A 25,035-nucleotide genomic window follows, 5' to 3' on the forward strand; every position below is an offset into this window, starting at 1 on the left:
CTTGGGTCTGTGTAAACTCATAAATTTTAGATTTTCCCCCTCACTCTCAGCTTTCCAACTTGGCACTTCCACATGGTTTAGAAGCTTGACCAAATACATCCATCTTCTTCTATTGTCTTAATGAGATTTTGAAGCTAGCTCAGCTGGGTTATTCAAATTACTTGGTTGTTTACATTGATACAAACATAGGAGGATGCACAAAAGAAGGGAACATTCTTTAATATTGAACTTGAATGGAAAACAGTCAATGCTCATGCAACAAGCACCAGCCAACTTCTGCTGTTCTGATATTGATGTAAAGTGGATGAGATTTGAAGATCAATTTCAAATCAAAGACAGTAATCCCTGATAATCCACCATGGGAGGAAGTATTGGTCTCTCCAGATCCATCTTGAAATGAGAGAACAGGATTGTTGTGTATTCTTTGTTCTGCAAGATGACCAATGATATTTGGAAGGTAATGTCTTGACTTGTAAGCGAATTCCATTTAAGTAAGGCAGGGCTGTGAAAAGTCACCAGGTGCCTCACTCTCTCCTCCAGTCATCTAGATTCAGTGGCAAGACACATAGCAGGATAACTGGACATGGCCCTAGATGCAGTAGGAGATCTTGGTCTTTTTAAGCTTAGATCTTTCCCAGGACTCAGTTTATCTGACTACATATTATCTTCATTAATTAGACTAGTTAAGAAATGAGGCAAAAAATGGCCTCTTTTACCTCCTAAAACAAGAAAAACCCTCCTCCCAGAGCCAGGCTTTCTGGTCTCATGTCACATGTCTCTCCCCTTTTCTTTGGAGCTATTTTTCTTTTATAGCTTTATATAGCCCAGCTTCTTTCTTGACTCTCACAGGAAAGTCCGGGAATGGGATCAGTTCTATTTCCTTCTTATCGTTGCAGTAGCATAGACTATCCATAGATCAATCAAACGTCATTTTGAAAATAGGAGGAAAGAAGATGGAGCAGTTAATGGATTGGGTGACTTATTTTCAACTTTCACACAATTCACCAGTGCTCACATTGTCAACTTTCTTCCGGGTCTTGAGGAATACACTCATCTAATCCTTTTATCCTTGATAACATTTTTGATCCTGTCTGATTGGCTTGTGGTTAGAGATGATGGACAGGTATGGCAAGGTAACTCTCAGAAGAGGTTTGGGGAACAGCTTTGCTTTAAGAGGGCCCAAAGAAGAGTCACTCTGAGGCTCAGATCCTAGATAACCCATCCAGGTTTAGAATGGTCTTGCTGGATAATATTATTAAAACTTCCCATCCCAGAGCAATTCTAAAAATTGTTTTTTTTTTCTTTCAATCAGTTTTATCATATTTGCCAGTTTAAGAAATAAGCTAACCCTTCATAATCACGGGAAGATATGTCCCAAGCCCAGAATGAACCATCAGGCAAGGAAATATACCAGACTTCTTCAGAAAGACCACAAAAAGGGGATGAGACTCCAAAGTTAACTTTTTTTGTCTCCAGCCTGAACGTGCTCTGAAAGTCCTGTCCTACAAATGGGTTGTGCATGCTTACATCACCTGGCATTGAGTGCTTACCATTGTTGACCTCTTACCTGCTTTTCACATTAACAATAATTTTTGTTCCATTTGCCATTTCTTTCTCACATTTTCCAAAATAAAAGAAGGACCACTTTGGATGTCAATGGCAGCAACTTGAGTCTATCTCCCAGGACTCTGGAATCATTGTTCCTTGGAGATTCAAAGGCCTCTACAACTTGATTAAGTCGATCATGAAGGTCAAATCAGGTGGGTCTCAGCACAGCCCAAATGAAGAGTCTGAAAGAAGTTGACTTAATTTGCTCAGGCAGTGATTTCCACAAGAAAAGAGGAGACCTGGAACTACATAAATAAATGATCAGAGATTTTACCCCCAAGCCAAAGTGATGATTTCAGAATGTCAGGAAAATGAAAAGTCCATATATCATGTACAGTTTTGCATATAGTTATCTGTACCTGCTGAACTGCTTTGTACATTATGAATGTCAAGATTTTTCTGGTTTGCCTGAAATCACCTGACCTAAATGCATCTAGCTAAGGATACCTAGCCTAGATAATCATTCTCAGTTAATGAAAAAACATCTTTTTCTTTTTTTCTATTTTGAATACAATGGTGGTCAAATAAGGAAGAAAATTTAGGAGAAAATATAGCTGCATTGTATATATAAATATATATTAATTTTTTCCCCTAAGGCAATTGGGGTTAAGTGACTTGCCCAGGGCAAGTGTTAAGAGTCTGAGGCCACATTTGAACTCAGGTCCTCCTGAGTTCCGGGCTGGTGCTCTATTCACTCCCTAGCTGCCCCAGCTGCATTATATCTTTAAAAAATTAAAATCTGCTGCTTTACTGCTTTGTAATCAAGGCAGAGCAGTTAGCCTATGGGAGAGTCGTCTCTAGCCACAGAGATCATCCTCACCCTGGTCTGCTCAGGATACTAGTCTCTCCCTGCCTGCGCTAGTCAGTTCCTCGCCCCTCAGGACAAACCTTTCCTGGCGATCTTCTAGATTATCTTCGGCTGGTGAGTTATTATGCTTCTAATCTTCATGGGTTTTACCAGTCAAGGGCTATTTTTGAGGCTGAATTTAATAGTTGTTGTGAGGGGATGAAAGGGGCTTAGAAAGTCACATGTGGCTTCTCTGCCATCTACTGCAATTAACTTTCAATTTCCTTTATAAGCATTCTATCCTTTTAAGTCCATTTCATGAAATTCTGAGTCTAAACCTTAGTACATTTTCCTTCATGCCCTTCAAATTATTTAGATCTTATCACACAATTGAATCCTTAATTATGTATATGTGACTGGAGACAGGTCTCCTCGCAGGTTTCAGATATCCTACATGGTCAGTCAACAAACATTTATTAAGCACTTTCTGTGTGCCAGACACTGTGCTAAGCTTCTCTGGAAAAAGCTGAGGCAAAGGGAAGATATCTTTAAGTTTCTGGAGAAAAAGGAATCTTTCATGAAGGAGAAACCTTGGGAGGACAGGGAGAAATCAAGAATCCAGAGATCCTACTGAGGAAGAGTAGATGTTTTGGCCATCCCATTTTATAACCTTAATTGGAAAATCAACCTTTTTAAATGTCATTCATTATTTGGTCAGAATGATTTTCTGTAATGAAAGAAGTGCAGAAGAAAATATAAATCATGAGGGACTGGAGAACCCTGTGACCTTACTTCTGCATATTTTAATAACAATACAATTCAGGTTAAAAAAATTAAATTATTAAGCTTTGAGGCAAAGCTAAGGAATGACTTTGAAAGAAGTCAATCCTTCCTCTCCCTTCTTCCCATAGTGCTTCATTCCTTCCTTCACCCTGCCCCAGCATTTTGATCCAATTATCTTGTTCTACTCTATTCCACAATAACTATGACTGACAAGCCCATGAAGATTCACTTCTAGTTAACTATCAATTATTCTTTCTTCAAACCAGTTTCCATTCAGTTTTAATGAATTACAATACTGTCACAGGATGAGCCAATTGTGTTTATTAGGTTTGCCTAATTTTTTTCCTTTATTATATGAGAAAGCTCAATGGTCTTGCAGGGGGAAAATGGGAAGGGGATATCCTGAAGGGGACTTGATGTGGAAACAAATGACACAGATGAAACTGGGTAAGGGGGTTCAAAGGAGGGATATTATCTCAGACTTGTTTTGAATTTCAAGCAAAATTCCAGGTCTGAGCATAGGGAAACTTATCTAATTACGTGATGATGATGATGATGATGATGAAGAAAAATAAAACAAAGGCACATTGGAAGGTTGCCAAATGAATCGCTATTTCCTGTACTTAACCTTTTGTCCTTATCAGTGGATGTTCATTGGTCATGGATTGTTCATGAGTCCTGGGCTGGGGTATGGGAGGCAGAGACCCTGCCTGTCCATTCTTTGGAGCCAGAAGTGACTGCTTTACTGACCTTATTGCAAGGACTCTAGGAATAACCTCAATGGACAAGAACCCTCCTTAGGTCTATATATGTAGCTAATAGTCACTGAGTGGTTTCTGAAGACGAATGGTTTTGTATCAAGAATCAGAGAATCATCAGTCTAGAATACAAAGTGCTTCAAAAGGTCCTAATCAACATCCTACATTTTCAGATGAAGATTTTAGGGCCTCAAGAAGCTAAGGACTTGCCCAACAGGGAGTGACAGAAACCGAATCTGAACTCATGCCCTCTCCCATCAAACCTAGCACTGTTTCCATTGCTCTGTGTCAATGTTCTCATCTGGAGATGTAAAGATTTCCAGGTTCACCAGACACTTTGAGGGAGTAAACAATTTCATAAAAATTCCTACCTGAATTTCACCAATAGATGTCAGAGTGGGAGAATTAGGGAATACATCCAGATGTGATCTTCAAAGATGCATTTCAAGGTCACTTTCCTTTTATTCAGGTTCTTCATCAATCAAAGGGATTGGATCAGATGATGGCTATTGCCCTTCCTAGAGCTGATATTCTTTAGTTTCATGATACTGATGATGGAGATTTCTTGTGTTCTGAATGTTTTAGAGCCAGGTATAGGGGCACCTGCCTATAATCCCTGGTAGTGGGGAGGTTGAAGCAGTAAATAGCTTGAGTTTATTGCTACAGTGGGGTTTAAGCCTTTCAGGAGTCTTCACTAAGTCCAGCATCTATATAGTGAGTTCTTGGGAACAGGGGCCCACTAGGCCGCCTAACAAGGAAAACCAATCCACACTGAAAATGGACGAGGTCATAGCTTTCATACTCATCAACAGTGGTAGGTTTGAGAGTGACCAATGCACTTCTGGCCTAGGTAAGATAGGAAGAAGTAATCCTGAAAGAGCAACCAAGCATCTGATCACAATCACCCTAATCCCCTTACTTTGTAAAAGAAAAAAAATAATTATGGACACAGAATTGGGAGAGGAGATGGCTGGGTGGAGGTCAGGACTGGGAGGAGTTTAGGACAGAGATGTCAAGTAGAAGGCTACTGCAATGGATTAGGGGCAAGGTGATGGGGACTTCAATTGTTGGATGAGTGCAAAGTCACCCCAATCATGCTTCACTTTAGAAACATCCTGGGTCATGTTTTTGTCTGCCTTGTCACCATGCAGGTACACACCATCCCTCCTGCTTTCCTCCTCCTGCCCCGGGAATCATAATCAGATTAAGATTAACATTGCTTAATATATCCATTGATTACCTTAGGGTTCCAAACACCATGACTATTATTCTCCAGTTGAAAATTGCCATCCCCGGCCACCACTCCCTTTATGAGTTGTATTCCCTTATTAGAATGGGGACACCTTGAAGGAGCACACTGACTCTCACTTTTGTATTTGTACTTCTCAGCATCTGGTATAATGTCTGGTACTTAGTAGATTTTTTTCCCCATTCTTTCTTATGATGAAATCAAGTTCTATAACAATTCAAGTCATTCCTCCATCAACAGTTGCTCACTTTGTTTCGGTTCTTTATGTTTTTCAGATGCCCAAAGCCTTACCCCTTATACAATTCTCTCTCCTGGGTTGCTGTTAATCCAAACTAAGTCAGACATCCCACTAGAGTAAGGATTCCACTCTCTTTTTCAGGATTTTACGTAAATGACAGAAATAGAAATGTTTTCATCAGTTGTCCACAGGATCTTAAGAATGGTATTAGAAGGGTTTTGTCCTTTAATTAATAAGATCATAGATTTAGGGCTGGAAGGAACTAGAGAAGTCCTTGGGTCAATTTCCTTCATTTATATATGAAAAAATAGGCTTAGATCGTTTAAGATACAGCAATAGTCTGATGGGATTAGTCTACATTTTGTTGACTTAAAGTATAGCATGCAATGTCTCTCATTCACAGATGTGGACTTTTGGAAATTATTTGTTGTTATGAATTGTTTCATTCATGTTTGACTCTTCAAGACCCCATTTGGGGTTTTCTTGGCTAAAATTCTGGAGTGATTTGCCATTTACTTTTCTAGCTCATTTTACAGATGGGGAAACTGAGGAAAACAGAGTTAAGTGTCTTGCTCAGGTTCAAACAGCTAGGAAGTGTCCGAGGCCAGATTTGAATTTGTCTTCCTGCCTCCAGGCCTGCTCTGTAACTACTGGGTCACTTTTATGCTCTTCCCTCAAAATAGAAACCCAGAAATCAAAAAAAGGGCTGAATAGATGAAAATCAAGTAAAAATTTCCATTCCTCTTCTGGGACCACTGAGTGTGATGATGATATTGATTTTGAAGGTTCATTTAGAAACACTCATTTCCCCAAGGTCCCTGTTTCTTTCAGGCTCTGCCAGACTCTATCAAATCTTTGTTTCATTGCCATTTATTCCACATATATATATTTATAAAGGAGAGACCAGGGAACTGCATGCACTTCCTTGGAGAAGCTGCTACCTTTTCTTTCATACCTGCCAAGAGGAATAGATTGAAGATCCTTTATGTTGACTAACTGAAGAAATCACTTTCAGCGAGTTAGAATGAGAGTGTTGTCATCACATAATGGAAGCTTACAACTTGTAGGGTCTTAGAGCTCATGATTTTGGGGCCATGGGCTCCTTAGGCACTCTGGAGAAATCAGAATAATGCTTTTAAACCTTTCAAAAGAAGGAAAGAAGAATAGTGAAATTTTTTTCCCATCTAAATTCATAGTTCCTTTTGAAATCTATGTGTAAATCCTTTGGTGGTCTGTGGATTCCAAAGCAATAAAACTTAATACTGGTCCATTTTCAGATGTGGAAAGTGAGAGCAAAGACTTTAAAGTTTTGTAAGATGAACAAGTGGTCAGTAATCGAAGCAGGGAACTTGATTCCTGGTGAGGGCTCTTTTGACAACACCCCATCAAAACCTTTGCATTAAGCAAAAGGAGCACATTGGCTCTCATTGACATCTAAAATGGAAAAAAAATGCTCTCTCTAAAAAGGAACTTTCTAAGTTTATCTGTGTTTTGTGTGTGTGTGTGTGTGTGTGTGTGTGTGTGTGTGTGTGAGAGAGAGAGAGAGTGTTGTGTAATATATGAATAAGTACACAGTTTCATGCTTAGAGCTTTCCAGCAGTGACAAGGGAGATTTGTTTGCTCTTTGAATTTGCTGGATATTGCATTATTTCTGGTCCCCCATGAAGGCAATCAGGAAGCATCTGACTTATAGGGAACTCTTAGAGAAGCCATGATGCTTTTAGTTGGGTTTCATGTTCCCAAGAAGCAATTGTGTCCTATGAACAACAAACAATGAACAAAAACAGCAACAAAAATAAATAAAACTTAATACTGTAGTCAGATAAAATTTATAATAAAAAATCTTTGGCTATTAAGAAGCTGATACATTAAAAATATATGTGGTTGTTGCTATGATGCATGATACCACGTTAAAATGAATGGTAAATATATTTTTAATGATAAATACTTCATGTAAATAAATGTTGCTTAGCATTTTTAACATAAACATTACAAGCATTTATTAAGTACCTACTGTGTGCCAAGCACAATGCAAAACACTTATGAATTATTTCATTTGATTCTAACGGCAACCCTAGGAAATACTGGTTTTTATCTCTCATTTTAAAGGAAATGGAGACAGGTATTTAGGTGAGTTGGTCAGAGTCACATGGTAAATAAATATGTGAGCAGGATTTGAACTCTGTGTTCTATTGACGAACCCACCAATCTGTCTCTAGCAAATTACTTTCTCTTTGTGGGTGTTAGTCCCATAATCTGTATGTGGGACTGGATAGATACTTAAGGTCCCTTCCTACCATAAATCATATGATCCTCATTTAATTAGATTTAAAGGACAATTGACTTTCAGCCTAACCATCGCTGGAAACTGGATGATCCTATACTGGAAAGCAGTGGGTTCAGGAATTTCAATTTATTCTAGGATGTGCTATTTGTAGCATCTGTCTTTGAACTGTGATCATATTCCATTGCATGCTTTATCAAATGATACCTTATGTTAATTTTAATGATGTCATGTCTTGTCTTTGATGAAGTTATAATCTCTTTGAGTAATAACAATAATAGCTTTTGTGTTTATATAATAATTTAGCCCTAAATGAATTATCTCATTTGGTTTTTTTTTTTTTTTTAAAAACCCTAATTTTCTGAGGTAGGTGCTGTTATTATCCCCATTTTAAAAGTGAAGAAACTGAGGGCATGAAAAGTTAAATGATTTCTCCAGAGGGACAGAGCTAGGGTATGTTTGAAGCAGAACTTGAACTCTGGTCTGTTTCACTCTCTGTCCAGTATACCTTTCCATTGTTCTACCATGTCCCATACTTCCATAACTACTTATTGAATGGAGATGATGATGGAAAGAGTTCTGGAGTGGAGTTCAAAAGAGGGGGTTCTTCCCTTTCCTTTGTCACTAGCTAGCTGTGTATCTTTGTGAGTCACTCCCTGCCCTATGTGCTTCATTTCTATCATTTGTCAAAATGTGCAGTATGTGACTCTGAACAAGTCAATGATTGGACACCACAAGATTGTGGTGATATAGTCAGACCTTTACTTTAGGATCAATTTAATTGCAAAATGGAGCAGTGATTACTTACTGCTGGCTATGACTTTGGTGGATGGCACATTTTTCTTCAGTATATTTCCTCTCTATTTTGATCCAATGTGCTTGAGGACAAAGCTCTTTCTAAATCTTGGCTCCTTCTCATTTCACCATCAGCGGGGTTTGTGCTAAATCTACCACAAAGTTGAGAAAAAAATCCTTGTTGTCTCATATTGGAAGATATTTCGGTCACTAATTTTCCGATAAAAGAGGATCATGATGTTTTCTGCAGACAGAACAAGGGGACTGGTGAGAAGTAAGGCTCTCTCTGGTGTGTAAAACTGACTATTGGACTTTGGTACTTGTAGGGTCACAGAGGAGTGAATAGGAGATTTACATGAAGGAATAGGGATCCACATGAGAAACTGCAAAGGTACTGATGGATGAATGGATCCTTTAGGATCTAGATTATAACAATAGAGGTCGCTGTAGAGCAAGGTTTGGAAGGTCAGGGTAGAAGTGAAATAAATCACACCATTCCTCTACTCTTTCCTGATTGAGTGGACAACTTGTTTGTCTTGGAGTATAATATCTTCTATTTATGCTTTAAGGAATTTATAGAGCAAAACTGTAAATAAATAACACATTTTGCTTTAGCTTAGAAAAAAATACTTTAACAATGGGTTTTTATTTAGAAGTTTCATTTGTTGACTCAGGAGGCCTTCAAAAAAGCTTATCGGTTTCAGTGCTGATCTCTTAACCTCATTCATCGATTCCTTTGGCCATTGCTTCCAGTGAGACACACTGCCATAATCGGTTAGACTCTGGATTTTTCTCTTTTGGGAAGTCTTATGACTCAGGGAAAGGCCTCAGTCTTTTGGCTCAACATTTATATTTTTAAAGTTCTATTGATGTGTTTTGTTTTAATCTTATGTTTATAGATAACTCTCACTTTCTCAGAAATATCATGTATAACAGTAGAATGCTTAAAATTAATGATATAGAGACCTCATTTGAAAGCACATGCAGCAGAAGCCTCTTAATTCTCATTGTTTTTTAAAGAACAGAAACTCATTTTATGCCCCCTCCCATTCCTTGTCCCATTAAAAAACATAAAGAAGAGAAAAATGAATTTCTTGTAACTAATATGCATAGTCAAGCAAACCAATTCTCTGAATGACTGTCATTTGTGCCTTTTTCTTTTATTTCTCTTCATTGACCTAGGAGAGGAAATTCCCATCTTGGCTTCAGCCTTTCATTCCTCTGCTGCTGAAAAAACAAAAACAAAACACTTCTCCTAGCAGCTTTTTGTCCTTTCTCCAGATGTTGCCATTGTGGGTGCAGGGAGAAGCCATCATTCACTTCTCTCAGTTTTTCCTCTTTTGAGAGTGATTCTGAAGGTCTTACTCTGATATAAAAACTATGCTGTCTTTTTCCCCCTCAGGAGATGAATGAAAACTCAATTCCAGAAGTCGATTCAGGTTCAGGTCATTCATCGAAGTTGGATGGGCAGTGGAATCTGTATCTCTATTTCCTTCCAAGAATGCTGTTACATAGATTAACAAAAGATACTCCTGTAGTTCAAAACCCAAGTCTATGTATTAACATAATGGACAATTGGGGATTCTGCTTATTATATCGACACTTGTATTTTTTCTAGGTATATTCACCTCTACTGTAGGGTAAGTCCCTGCAAAGTCTGGACTCCAATCTACTTGCTATTCCAGAAGTGTTTGTACCATTTCTGTCATTTTATTCAAGATGTCCCCCGTGCCTAGAGTCCCTTGTTCTTGTCTTTTAGACTCTCCAGTTTTCCATTGTGTTACCTGTCATAAGACATTGACCCAAATTTTAGTGTGGCCTTTTACCTCAAATAACCAGGGAATCCTTATCTATTTACGCATTAAACTTAATCCTCTTCTCACCCGTCCTCAGTAAAATGGAAAATCCTAGAGAGCAGGGCAACTATTCTTTCCTTGTTAATCTTAATAAATGCTTATTGGATTAGATATGATTTGGTTTGATTTTTCAAATTTGTACTTCTTTTTGCTGTATTGAATTGGAATTCAATGGCAAACTCAAGCTTTAGTAGTAAGGTAAGTTAATCAGTTTTCTTGACATAGAATAAGTTACATGTCCACCCTGTCATGTTATTTCTAGTAATAAAAATCCCTCTTTATTGAAAATAAGCACTATGCCAGGGTTCTGCCTTCTTGAGCCTTCTAAGTGGTCTAAATTAGCATCATTCTGACAAAAGAGAAGGGAATGCTGTGAAATTTCATGGGTATTCAATTACTACTTCAAATTACTAAATAAGAGATGGATTTTTTTTTAAATATGAAGAAGGCAGATGGAGAAAGTGGGGGATAAAACCATTTGTGAGATTGAGTCAGCTTCACCCAGTTGTTGGAAATTTGAGAAGTCCTTGAGTTTCTTGTTCCTTTTTAATGTTTCTGGACATCCCTCAGACTGATAGATCATCAATTAGTGATCTGTAGTGACTGTTCAGTCACAAAGACTTGGGAAGATTAAACTGACCAGAGTCTTTAAGATACCAGGAGATAGAACTTAGAAAATAATCAATTTCACAGCAAAAAACAAAGAAACTCTTACTGCCACCTAATGGTGTCATCCCAAACTGCAACGGAACCAAGATGGAAAAGGTTAATAAAAATGCACAGCCTCCAAATTCTCCCAATTAAAATAATTGTTTAAGATACATTAGCGATGGCCAGGAGGTTCCTTGCTAATGCAAAGTGTGGGGACGTGTACTGAGACCAGGAGTTCATTATCTCCATTCATTATCAGACTGGAAAGGTCTGATTTCAGGTCATGATTTGCGTTGTTAGAACACAAATTCAGCTGCCTAGTAAACATGGCCAACTTTGGTAAATTGCTACTTCACTGCTGTAGCTGGCCTATAGGTCATTTTCCCCAAGATAATGAAGTAATGAAGACACTTTAGGCTAATTGTAATGACATCGATTTCTGCCAGAGAAAATGAAAAGGAGAAAGAAGAGGCCTCCACAGGGAATGAGTCATTGTTCTCTGATTTATACTCATTTATGTAGAGTCGATTTCATTTTAATATTTGTGAAATTTACACCAACCAATGTTGATATTTAGATATAAACACCAGAATGTCTAATAATAAACATCACTCAATCTGATCACAGGTTCATGATCCGTCAGAGTTGGCAGAAAGCTTAGGCATCTCATTAACCTTTTTACTTTATGGATGGTGAAGTCTGGATATATTGGTGGATATTTTGACAAAATAAAAAAATAAAGAGATAGAAATGTCATTTATTGAATGGGTATGTTGTGTGACTTTCAAAATATTGGACATTTGGACACAGTGATTGATTTGGAGATGTCTGGGTCTCATAAGGATGCTTCTTTCCTTAGTGTCACCTACTCTGGATTATTAATGGGATGACAAGGATTCACCAAGCAGCAGCTATATGAGGATGAGTTAGAAAAAGGTACTCGTATAAGAAAACATCTTACATGCACACTCCCGGGTATGTAATATAAACTAAGATTAGGGGGTCCTGAAAGCTATCATTTGTAGGGTTTGTCTGATAAACAGATGGATATGTGAATTCATCTGTGAGTACTGGAAAGAAACTATCAATATGCCAAGTTGCTTGATAAAATGGGTGTGCTAGAACCAATTTGTACTAGCTTATGAGCTGATTGTTAACTTTCCAATGTAATTATTTACATGTCAGAAATTGGCAAATACTAGAAATCAGGACCTGATATACTTTGTTGATTGCCTAGACTTAGGAAAGTGATGGAGAAAATAAGACATGTGGATTATGCAGATTAAATTTAAGTGTGCTGGGATTTCTAAAAAGCCAGTTGTTAAACATTTACCAGTGCACTCCTACCTGAAACCCTCCTATTTGGGGTCAACATGATCTTCATCCATCAATAATCATGATTAAGCAACAGTGCACAGAGCACTCCAGGCTTTAAAACCTAATTTATAATGACTTATGTGAATTGATTAGGTTCAAGAAAAGGCCTACATTCTATAGAATACCAAGTACCTTCCCATTATAAGCAGATCTCCTTCCTAGGATAATTCTATAAGTCAAAAGAACTGCTTTCATAGGTTCCTGAACAGGTGGGGGACCCAATGGAGAAGGAAGATGTATTTTCTAGACTATAAACTGAGGTCTGAGTCTTTTGTGTTTTTTGCTTTTTATTCAATTAAATAAAAGCTATTTTACATTTGTTATTATGTGGTGAGATCTCTGGGTTCTTCTGCCCCCCATTTTTAGAGACATAGATAAAACTAAATTTTGATATGTTAGAGGTCATAGAAGTGGAGTGAGGGGGTATATGATAAAGATAGTACATGATCAATGTAAATCCATAGTTTCTGTTCTGAAGTGACTCTACTTTTGATAGATTACTTATTATTTTTCCATTTCTCTCATGTAAATTTGAATTGAGCTCATTTAATATCTGGGGATAGTTAAACTGGTGTGTATTTGTGTGTGTGTGTGTGTGTGTGTGTGTGTGTGTGTGTGTGTGTGTGAGGGGGGGGGAGTGGGGAGGGAAGGAGGGATAGAAGGATGGAGGGAGGGAAAGATAATCTATCAGTTAGGAACTCTTAGGATCACAGAATTACAGAATCATAGGGATAAAGAAAACCACTGAGATCATTTTGTCCAATTTCTTCTCCATTTCAGGAATACATTGTGCAACATCCCTGAACACCCCTTTTGAACATTATCAGTAAAACAGATAGCTAATTGAATTAAATAAACATTTATTATGTATCTACTATGCACCTGGGATTCTGCTAAGCACTAGAAATATAAAACGATGCAAAGGACAATCCCCACTCTTAAAAAAAAAAAAAAAACCTTACCATATAATGGGGGAGAAAACATGCAAACAAATATATACAAAGGAAGCTCTTTGAGAGAGAGAGAGAGAGAGAGAGAGAGAGAGAGAGAGAGAGAGAAAGAAAGAAAGGGAGGATAATATGATACATAGGAAAATATAACATAGGGGATGCACTAGACCTAAGAGGGGTTAGGGAAGGCTCTCCATAGAAAGTGGGATTTTAATTAAGACTTAAAGGTCAGGAAAGTCAGTAGTGAGAGTGGAGGAGGGAGAGCATTCCAAATGTGGTAGGTAATCAGAATGCTGAGAGATGGAGACTTGTCATGAATTGGCCTGAAGGTCACTACATCAAACATTCTATGTAGGGGAGTAAGTTGTAAGAAGTTTGGAAAGATATAAGGCTGAAGGTTATGAAGGACTTCAACTGTCAAACGAACATTTTGTAATTATACCTGGAGGCCATAGGAAGACATGGAGTTTATTGAGTACAGGAGTGACAGGATCAGATTTGTGTAGCAGGGAATCTTAGAAAGCAGTCCATCCCTTTTTGGGAGAGTTATATTTATTAGAAAATTCTCTTTATTGAGCCCAAATCTTTTTCCTTGTTCTACCCTCTAAAATATCCCCTTCTACATGTCAACTATTCAAGTAATAAAAAACACTTTTAAAAGTGCTTTTTTGTTGTTGTTGGGGAACAGAGAGAAATAGGTAAAGATATGTAGTATTAGGAAAAAATAAAAAAAAATCTCTTAGTGATCCCTCAAACGAGTTGTTTTTGATCAATATCATAAACAATGGCATAAGAGAAATGAAAAGGACTTTCTGTCCTTTTTGATAAAGAAAAGCTGGGAAGACATCATTTCCCCTAATCTTAAGCATTAACCTTTCCAATCCAGGTGGTATTTAGGAGGAAAAAGGTTTTAGAAGCCCACACAGATTTATTTTTTGTTTGTTTTTCTTCTTTAATATAATAGTTCACAGATTTACAGGGGTGAAATGGATAAAAGCACACATTTCAAATGTGAAAAATGCCATGAGAAATAGCCACTGAGGAGAAAATTCAGCCTCACATAAAGAGTTTTCCAGAATTCATAACAAGAATTGAATACTTTGTCCAAAGATTCTGCAATTTCTGCCTTAAAAACTGTAGGGTCATTTCCCTAGGCTTTTGGTACATTTAATAATGCACAGGGAGGGTCTCCATAGTCCTTGCCCATTATTCATTCCCAACAGAACACTTTCCCCACAATAAGACACTCAGCACTGAACAATGAATGTATCTGACACTTAAAAAACAAAATCAGCAACAACTCACAAATGGATTTTTTTCCATGTTTTAAGCCCTAACTAGAAGCTTGGAGGAGAAGATAGAGAATCTACTTTGGAGTCAGGATGACACACTTCAAGTTCTACTTCCAATCCACACCAGCTGTTTGATTTTGGTAATCCACTTGACCTCTTCGTGCCTATAGGACCACACTAAGCCTATAAGTTGCAGAATGATTGATGATCTGCACTGGTGGAAGGTGTTTCTTTACTGGGGATCTCCCGGAATTTGAAGGAAGAAAATTAAGGAACTCAAGGTCACTGAAAATAAGCAATTAATCTGGGCTCTGGAAATGGCACGTACTCAAATGGATGACAGGGATTTTCATGTCTCAATTTTTTTTGTCATTTTTTTTTTGTCATGTCTCAAAGAGCTTATAAAAGAATATGGATGGGCACGCTAAGACTGAATTTTCAAAATTCGCTTTGATTTTGAGGGCGTAAATCTTACTTGTAGACCAATTACAGGAAAACACACTCTTGCATTTAAGAAATGTGTCTAAATGCAATTTACCTCCAGGTGGAGCCTGTGAAACAGCTAAGATCCAAGAGTGGAAAGAGAAGATCCTTGGTGGTAACAAGTGTATTCTTCCCTGGTCACCTGAGTGGCAAAATCATGTTTTCTAGGGTACTTTCTTTATTTCCTTAACTTAAAAAATAGGGAATTATGCTCTTTATAAAAGAATTACACATGAATCTACCAGACCAAGAAAGGAGAACCTGACAATTGAAAATTCATATAAATCAACAGTGGAAATGTTTAATCTGTAACATATTCACTCAGTGTCCCTTCCTTCAATCCCTGATCTATTTAGGATTACACAGGGATGCAGAATGACTTGTTGGCTTATGCCCGGGACCATCTTGGGATCCTAGTTGCTGCCAAAACCTTGCTAGCTCATTTCACCCTTTGCTTTAAGACACGGGTTAAACACTGATTTTGCTATACATAGGGGTGGGGACTAAAAACATGTTGTCTTCTGACAATAGACTAGACATAAGTGGAGATATTCAATAACATTCACTCAGTCTCCCTTCCTTAAATCCTCGATCTATATAGGACTACCCAGGGATGCAGAATGACTTGCTGGCGTGTGCCCGGACTCCATCTTGGGATCCTAGATGCTGTAGAAACTTTGCTAGTGCATTTCACCCTTTGCTTCAAAACACGGGTTAAACACTGATTTTGCTATATATAAGGTAGGGACTAAAAACATGTTGCTTTCCGACAATAGACTAGACATAAGTGGAGATATTTGATAACATTCACTCGCTCTCCCTTCCTTAAATCCTCAATCTACATAGGACTACACAGGGACGCAGAATGGCTTGCTGGCATGTGCCCGGACTCCATCTTGGGATCCTAGTTGCTGTAGAAACTTTGCTAGTGCATTTCACTCTTTGCTTCAAGACACAGGTTAAACACTGATTTTGCTATACATAGAGATGGAGACTAACACTATGTTGCTTTTTGATAATAGCCTAGACATAAGTGAGATACTCAAGGTTGTGAAGACTATGTGAGAAACATCTTCCCTATCCAACAGAAAGCGGTATATATTGATTCAACCTAGTCAGGAGGGGGAAAAAAAAGGAAGAGTGAGCCAAGAGATATGTGCTGCAATTTCTGGAGCACCAGGACTGGAGTCAGGAAGATTCAACCTTCTGAATTCAAATCTGATCCCTGATATCAGCCGTGTGACCTGGATATGTCACTCAATGCTATTTGCCTCCATTTCAGTAGCATGTTTCATTAGGAGCTGGAGAAGGAAATGGTAAATCACTTCAGTATTTTTGACGAGAAAAGCCCAAAAGTTAGACATGACTGAACAACAGCAATAGAGCATGTGTGGATGTGTCAGACCTGAAGGAAAAGGGACTGGCCCTGTATGATCTCAGTCCTGTTCTTCCCTCTTGAACCAAGAAGCTATTCAGGACAATAAACAAGGCTTGTGAATTCCAAATCCCCTAACTCATAGAGGTTATGGCAGCTTTGCAGCACATTCCCAAGGTAATACTACCATCAAAAAGGAACAATTCAGAAAGTGGATGAGAGGGAAATGAAAAAATAAAAACTGAAACACCAAAGATTTTGTGAAGAAAGCAAAGTTGAAACAAAACATATATATTTATTAGAATCCTTACAAAGTGTTAAGTCAGTTGCCTAATTTAGCATGGTACTTAGCAAATTCTCTAGCTCACTAATGTATTTAAGTACTCAATGGAGTTCACACTTTTGGGAGATTCACAAGTCAGTATTCAGTATGAGATTCACAAGTCAGAAACCCATAATTCCACTCTCAGAGAAGGAGTCAACCTTTGAGAGAGCATAAAAACAGCTGAGCTCAGTTCGGTTGAGTTGAAAAGATTGAGAGGGGAGTGTCAGTTCAGAAGAAGCCCACTCTTGGAGGTGGGACCGGATTCATTCATCCCATCTCACACCACTCTGGTGGCAGGCTCTCCTCCTCTGCTTCTCTACTGAGAGATAGGCCTCTAAGAAAGCTAACCGGGCCCAAGGAAAGAGACGAGACTTGGAAGGAAAAAATAAACGTTTGGATTTTATCAGTTGGCTGCATTTGGAGTGATTATTACTCAGAACTGAAACTAAGGCTAACTCCAGAAAACCTCCCCAAGAAACCTGCTCCCAGAGAGAACCATCATATATTACACAAAAGAAGAGAACACCCCATATATTAATAAAGAAGATATTAAAATGAGAAATAAAAAAAATGTTAAATTCTAAGAGAACATTATGTTCTCTTAATATACGTAATAAGACAAAGGAAAATGAAATAATATCTGATGGAAAGTAGAATCCTCTGTATTCCCAAGAGAACATGGAACCATAGCAATGAGAAACTCCAGAATGATTAAAAAAAAAAGAAATGAAATCCCTAAAAAGAGAAATTAGTGAAATGAGTATGTCAGAATTTCACGTCAATTAGCAGATTAAAGAAACATGAATAGTATGAAAACACTTTTTAAGAAGTTATAAAAAGATGAACACTGAAATGGAGGAAAATTTTGCAGAAGTACAATAGAAAAGATTTTAAAAGCAAATTCTACACAAGCTAAAGTAATTAACTGTGAAGACAAGATAGGTACATTGAGGATAATCAGTCTTCCAGAAGAATATCAAAAAATACAAAAATATAAACATCAGAATGCAGAGAAATATATTAGGTATAACCTACCTAGAACTTCTGAATACAGAATAACAAAGATTAGATCTAAAGAATACAGAGATTGCCTCCGGAAAAATAACACTGTAAAACCTATAGTTGGTAAAGATACAAATTTCAATGACAATCAACAAATTCTGCAAGTGATCAGAGAAAGATTTTTAGATAAAAAAGGAACGGAAATTTGAATAGTACCTTATTCTACATACTCATGGGAAATTACAGAAGAAACACAGAATATATAATAAAAAATCAAGGAGCTGAAAATGCAATTCATATTTACAGACCTTACCAACTTCACTCTAATGACCAATGTTATAATTATTATCAAAGACAGGCATTGAAGGTATTATCACAAAACTGCAGACAGTTCAAAGTTTGACTTGTCAGCACTGCAAATGACCAATATCCAGGAAAGGCAAATATGAATAAATATGAAGAAAAAAATGAAACATTCTAGAGAGGAGAGGAAGAAGAGAAGAGATTTTGAGTAACTAATTTAATTGAATAAAAAAAAGAAAAGTAACAAAAGAAGGAAAGAACTAGTTATATTGTTGATTTCTTTGTCTGTATTTTATTTAGTCAAGTAAAATTCCCAAACTAAGGAAAATATAGGCAAATAAAAGTGGGTAAAAAAGAAATTGGGTAAATTGAATAGCATCAAAATACTTTATTTTTATTAAAGATTTTTTTTTATTTTCAAAACAACATTCACTTTTGCAAAATCTTGTGTTCTAATTTTTTCCCCTCCATTTCCTCCACCTCCTAACCTGGATAGCAGGTAACCCAATATATGTTAAACATATACAATTATTCTAAACATATTTCCACAACATACTTTAAATATTTTAAATAAATACCTTAAATACTTTAAATAAAACTAAATGTGTGTGTGAATATGTACACAGATATACATATACATATATATATATGGCAAATGGTGGCCTTAGTTTGGAATGGGGATGGAGGGAAGGATTGGAGCTGAAAATATGACCAAAAAATTAAGAATCTATATTCCAGTTGCTTTACTAGGTGGTGGAGACATAATTACAAAGAGTGAAATATTTCCTTCTCTCAAGGGACTGAAGTTATAAAGAAAGACCAAAGGGGAGAACCATTTGAAATCTGCAAAGAAGTTAATGGAGACCTTAGCTTCATTAAAAGAAGCACATTATTAAATAAACCAATAAGAATCATCAGCATATAACATGATAACAAAATCCAGGAGGGAATGATAGAAAGGGAAAGTTCATTCAAAATAACTATAAAATAAGTAAAATGTCTTTGTCATTCTACCAAAACACAATAAATACCTGTGCAAATCTAGTTATAAAATGGCACTTAATAAAACAATAAAACAAACAGCCACAATGTCTAGACGCATATTCAGTGTATAAAGGTAGATCTCTCTGATATAATCAAAGTAAAAATGTTAGAAAAATTAATTTATAAGATCTGCCAAACTATTGTAACAAAAAGTTACAAAATGCTATTTGACAGAACAAAAAGTCTAGCATAACAATGGAAATAATTAAGGAAAGTGAATAAAAACAAAAGAGCACTCCTGGACTTCAACATATCATGGAATAATCATCAAAATGATCTATTAATGGTTAAAATATGTTAGATTAATTAGAAGTAAGTAAAGGAAATTAGGAATAAAAATATTAACCAATATCCAATTTACCCCAAAAGAAAATTCCTTAAAATCTACCACTGTGCTACCTAGCTGTCCCTACATAGCTGTAACTATGACTAAAATGCTTATACAGTAGCTTAGCCATCTTCCCCCAATATTTGCTTCATTTTGAGCTCTAAATAGTATTCTATGTTTTTCAATACTAGGAAAGATGATTGAAAGGCAGAGAAAATGCAAGTAGAAATCTAGGACTTGAGAGTAGAGGAAAAAATGTGAATCTTATACAAGTCAGCAGAAATAGACAGAGCTCCACTTGGGTGATGTGGTTATAGAATGAATGACTTCTCTTTCCCTCAGCACCTTCTTCTGCAAGAGCGATCCGAGCCTTTGGGATCTTGGATCAAAGTTTCAACCTCTTGGATTTTTCCCAAAGTGGCATCAAAGCCACAATTTTTGTTTCTTTTTCCAGTCACGTACCTGGGATCTTAGGAAAAGCCCGTCTGGCACAATGACATGTGCGAGATGTTTGGACGGGGGCCATGTGGATATTTGTTTTGTTGTTCTACACGTGTGTTAAGAGGAGTTTGCTTTTAAGTTTTTGTTGTTGGTATTTCAGTGGGAAGAGTGAGTGGGAGAGATAATAAATGTTTGAAAAACACATGAATGCATTTTTTAAAAAAAACACAAACTACATGTGCATTTACTCTCTTATTAGTATGTGACCTTGGAGAAATCATTTAAGTTTCTCAAATACAAAATGAGGAAGTTAAGTGAGATGGTCTTTGAAGTCCTGCCCAGTCCTAGTTCTGGGATCCTACAGGGACATGTTTTCAATGACCTCATGGGACTGCTAGCAGGGAAAGGGCTTTGGCAATTTTCTTGAGACCTGTTTTCAGCTACCCCAAAACAGACATTTTCTAGCTTTTCCGTTCTATTATTGTTGGCAGTTGCATATTCCAACCCTGTCTGATAAGGATGCCATGATCTGTATCTGCCAACAGATGAATTATCATTCTGATCCTTTTGTGATCTTCCTCTTCTGGCACCAGAAAACAAAAGGTTGTTGTCATAAAGACAACTGTGTTTGAACTCATTCTGCCTAGAACTTGAAGATATATTCCATGGTTTAGCTCCAATGTTAACTGCTAGCTGGCCAGCTGGATGGCTCAGTTGATATCAAAGTGGACTTGGAATCAGAAAGAATTGAATCCAAATCTAGCCTCAGGCACTAGCTATAAAATCCTAGGCAAGTCCCTTTATGACTCAGTCTTAGTTTCCTCATTTATAGAATGGGGTTTTTAGCAGAACCTACTTTTCAGGATTTTTATATGGAGCATTAAATAAGGTAATATTTGTAAAGCACTTTGAAATCCTAAAATTTAAGTGCTAACCATTATCATTATTATCTGAGTGATAACCATTCTTCTGAGCAGCAAACATCAAATCTAATTGTTTTGATTTGACTTCAATTCATCTGATTTTTTTTATCTCTTTGAGATAAATACAATAATGGTATTGTTGGATCAAAGAGCATATATACAAATTTTGATACACTTTTGGCGTTAGTTCCAAATGATTCTCAATAATAGCCTAGTTCACAGCTCCACCAATAATGCATTTATGTAATGTGTTACTACAAACCTTTTGGCATTTATCTTTTTCATTTTTTTCCAACTTACCCAATTTAATGAGCATGAAGTGATACCTTGAGGCTGTTTTCATTTTTGTTTCTCTAATTATTAATGATTTAGAATATTTTTTTTCATCTGACTATTTTGGCTTGGGCCTCTTCTGAAAACTGCCTATCCATATCATTTGAATATTTATCAGTTGAGGATTGAATCTTTTGATTAGGAATTTGGCTCAGTTGCATATACATCTTAGTAATAAAATCCCTATTATATGATGTATTTTTTTCAGTTTCTTTTTTAATTTAACTGCATTGATTCTTGTGTACAAAATTTTAGATTTTAGATAATCCTCTTCTTAACCAGACCTCTTGCAATCTAGTTCTTATTTCTAACATCATCACTAGATTTATTCCATTATCCTCTAATTTGTTTATGGTGTTACTATTCACTTCTAAACTAGTTACTCATTTGGATCTTATCTTGGTACCTAATATAAGTTATAGTTTGTGCCATTTTGCTTTTCAAATTTTTGTCAATTGCTGAATTCTAGCCTCTAGATAGAATGTTTGGGTTTATCAATTAGTAGGCTACTATGCTCAGTTGCTTCCGCATATTGTATACCCAATCTCTTCTACCCTAAACTAATAACAAATTGTTTTGATGATTATAGCTTGAGGGTATAACTTGGAATGTGGTTTTCCCTTTCTCCCCATTAATTCCTTTGATATTCTGGATGAATTTTTAAATTCTTTTTTTTCTTTTTTTTTAAAATAATAGCTTTTTATTTTCAAAATATATGCAAAGATAGTTTTCAACATTCACCCTTACAAAACATTGTGTTCCAAAATTTTCTCCCTCCCTTCCCCCCATCTCCTACTTCTAGGCAGCAAGTAATTCAATATAGATTAATTGTGCAATTCTTCTAAACATATTTCTACATTTATCATGCTGCACAAGAAAAATCAGATCAAAAAGGAAAAAAAAAGAGAGATAAACAAATAATCAAACAACAACAAAAAAGGTGAAAATACTATATTGTTATCCACATTCAGTTCCCATGGTCTTCTTTCTAGATGCAGATAAGCTCTCTCCATCCCAAGTCTGTTGGAATTAATCTGAATCATCTCATTTTTGAAAACGGTTGAGTCCATCAGAATTGATCATCATGTAATCTTGCTATTGCCATGTATGACATTCTTTGGTTCTACTCACTTCACTTAGCATCAATTCATATAAGTCTCTTCTCAGGCCTTTCTGAAATAATCTTGCTGATCATTTCTTTTAGAACAATAATATTCCATTACATTCATATATTATAAATTATCCAGTCATTCCCCAACTTTGGGCATAGTTTCAAATTGCTCTCCAGAATCGTTGGATTAGCTCACAACTCCACCGACAATGTATTAATTTTCCCACATTCCTTCCAACATTTGTTATAATTTTCTGTCATTTTAGTCAATCTGAGAGGTGTATAGTGGCACCTCAGAGTTGTCTTAACTTGCATTTCTCTAATCAATAGTGATTAAGATCATTTTTTTTATATGACTAGAAATGGCTTCAATTCTTCACCTGAAAATTGTCTATTCATATCCTTTGACCATTTATCAATTGGAGAATGGCTTGTATCAAATTTTTTATAGCTCTATAAAGCTATCCATTGATAATTTTGTTGGTGTGGTAGTGAATAAATAAATTAAATTAGGTAATGTTGTGATTTTTATTATATATGTTCAGCTTACCAATGAGGTGTAAATATTTCTTCATTTGTATGATCTGTCTTTATTTGAGTAGAGTATTTTATAATTGTGTTCATATAATTCCTGTGTGAGTGTATCTGTGTCTTGGCAAGTAGACTCTCAAGTATTTTATATTATCTATAGTGTTTTTAAATAGAATTTCTTTTTATCTCTTCATTCTGGATTTTGTTGGTAATATTCAGAAGATGATTACTTGTGTGGATTTGATTTATATCTTGCATCTTTGCTGAAATTCTTAATTGTTTTGAGTTTTACTTCTTGTGGATTTTCTAGGATTCTTTAAGCAAACCATCATATCAACTGAAAAAAAAACTGCTCTTCTTTGTTTATGTTTATTCTCTCATTCTTTAGGATAACATTTCTGCTAGTTATATTATCTACTATATTCAGTTATAGCAATAATAAAAGACATCCTTGATTTATCCTAATCTTATTGGAAAATTCATTAGCTTTCCCTACTACAACTTTAGATTTCAGACACTACTTATCATATTGAGAAAAGCTTTGTTTATTCCTAGTTTTTAGTATTTTTTCTTTTAATCAGGAATAAAATTTGTATCTTGTCAAAAGTTTTTAAAGTTATATTGAAATAATAACATCATTTAATTTTTTTATTATTAATAAGATCATTTATGTTCAGAGTTTTTCTAGTATCAACTCCACACTCCTCATAGAAATACTTGATGTAGCTGAATGAGAATTATGTAATATCACATGGATGCTGGTATTTATAGAGTATTGAAAGATCATAGGTTAGCTTCAGAAACAGGTTCAAAAGTCTCAGCTTTTCTCTTCATAGAGTAAAAAAGAACCCTCATCTGTCCAGGTATAAATATCATGTCTGCTTGAGCTAAAGTAAACATCTGGAAAGTATAAACTTCATGGGATCATAGGGTCTTTGGTTTTAGTTTGGAATAAAGCCTAAGGAATCATCTTAATTTAGAACAAACAAACAACAACAACAATCCAAAAAAAAAAAAAAAAACCAAAACCCTGAAGCAGAGACTGACAAAAGATTTGCCCAAGATCATATAGTTTCTAAGTGCAGCAGTGTGACCCAGATTCTCTGGCCAAAAATCCAGATCTCATCAGTAATTCATCTGTGAAGAATAGATTTTTGAACAAGAAGAGGCCTTAAAAGCCATCGTGTCCAAGACCCTTATTTTCCTATATATGAAGAAATTGAGGTTCAGAATTCTAAAGAGCACATAGAAAGTGACAGTTTTGGATTCCAAAACAGGTTCTTTGACTTCAGGTCATCCAAATGTTTTTCTCTACTGTAATATAATGTTCTTTTTGGGGGAAATGCATGTAGTTATTTGAAGATAATGAATCACTTAAAGAACTAACAAAACAACCGAAATTCAGCATCTGGTGTGTGTGTGTGTGTGTGTGTGTGTGTGTGTGAGAGAGAGAGAGAGAGAGAGAAAGAGAAAGGAGAAGAGGATATGTGGATGTGAGTATATGTGTGTGGATGTTAGAAATAGTCAAATATAAAGCCTCTCCAATGGGGAGCATTAAATGGCAGAGATGAGTTGATTAGGAAGCAAATTGCTGGCATGAGGATGCTGGTAATTCTGTTTAAGAAGAGAAAATATGCAAATAGTGGTTTCAACATGCAATGTGAAGTCTACAATCTTATTGACTTAAAAATGAGTCATTTATGGAAGGATCAGTAACTTTGCCACCTGGTGGTTATTGTATGGCAAGATTTCTTTATTTCAAGTCTTTCTCTACCAGATCCATAAAATATATGTTAGTACTTTTTTTTTTTAATCTTCCAAGAAACTGGAGGATGTTTAGAAATTTTATTTTTAGAATTAAAATTGTTTTCTTCAAATCATAAAGGAAAATATACTGTACAATTTGAAATTCTCTGAGGATGAGGAATACACTGATCTGTAATGTGTTCAATTGCATTTTTGGACAGTTTGAATCATCAGCTAAAATTTCCTTAATCTCCAGTAATTTCTTGATTTATCCAACATCAAGCCCTGTCAATTTGGTTTCTCCAGAAGGAAATTAAAAAAAAAAAAAACAAGTCACAAACATCAGATGTTTTGATGAAATCAAAACAGTTAATGTCAGTCAACATACATGCTAATTCCTTGCTATCCTAGTTATCCTAATAATATAGCCAAAAAAGGAATGATGAGTCTGGCAAGATTACA

Source organism: Antechinus flavipes, chromosome 3 (genome assembly GCF_016432865.1).
Source record: "Antechinus flavipes isolate AdamAnt ecotype Samford, QLD, Australia chromosome 3, AdamAnt_v2, whole genome shotgun sequence".
Classification (NCBI taxonomy): domain Eukaryota; kingdom Metazoa; phylum Chordata; class Mammalia; order Dasyuromorphia; family Dasyuridae; genus Antechinus; species Antechinus flavipes.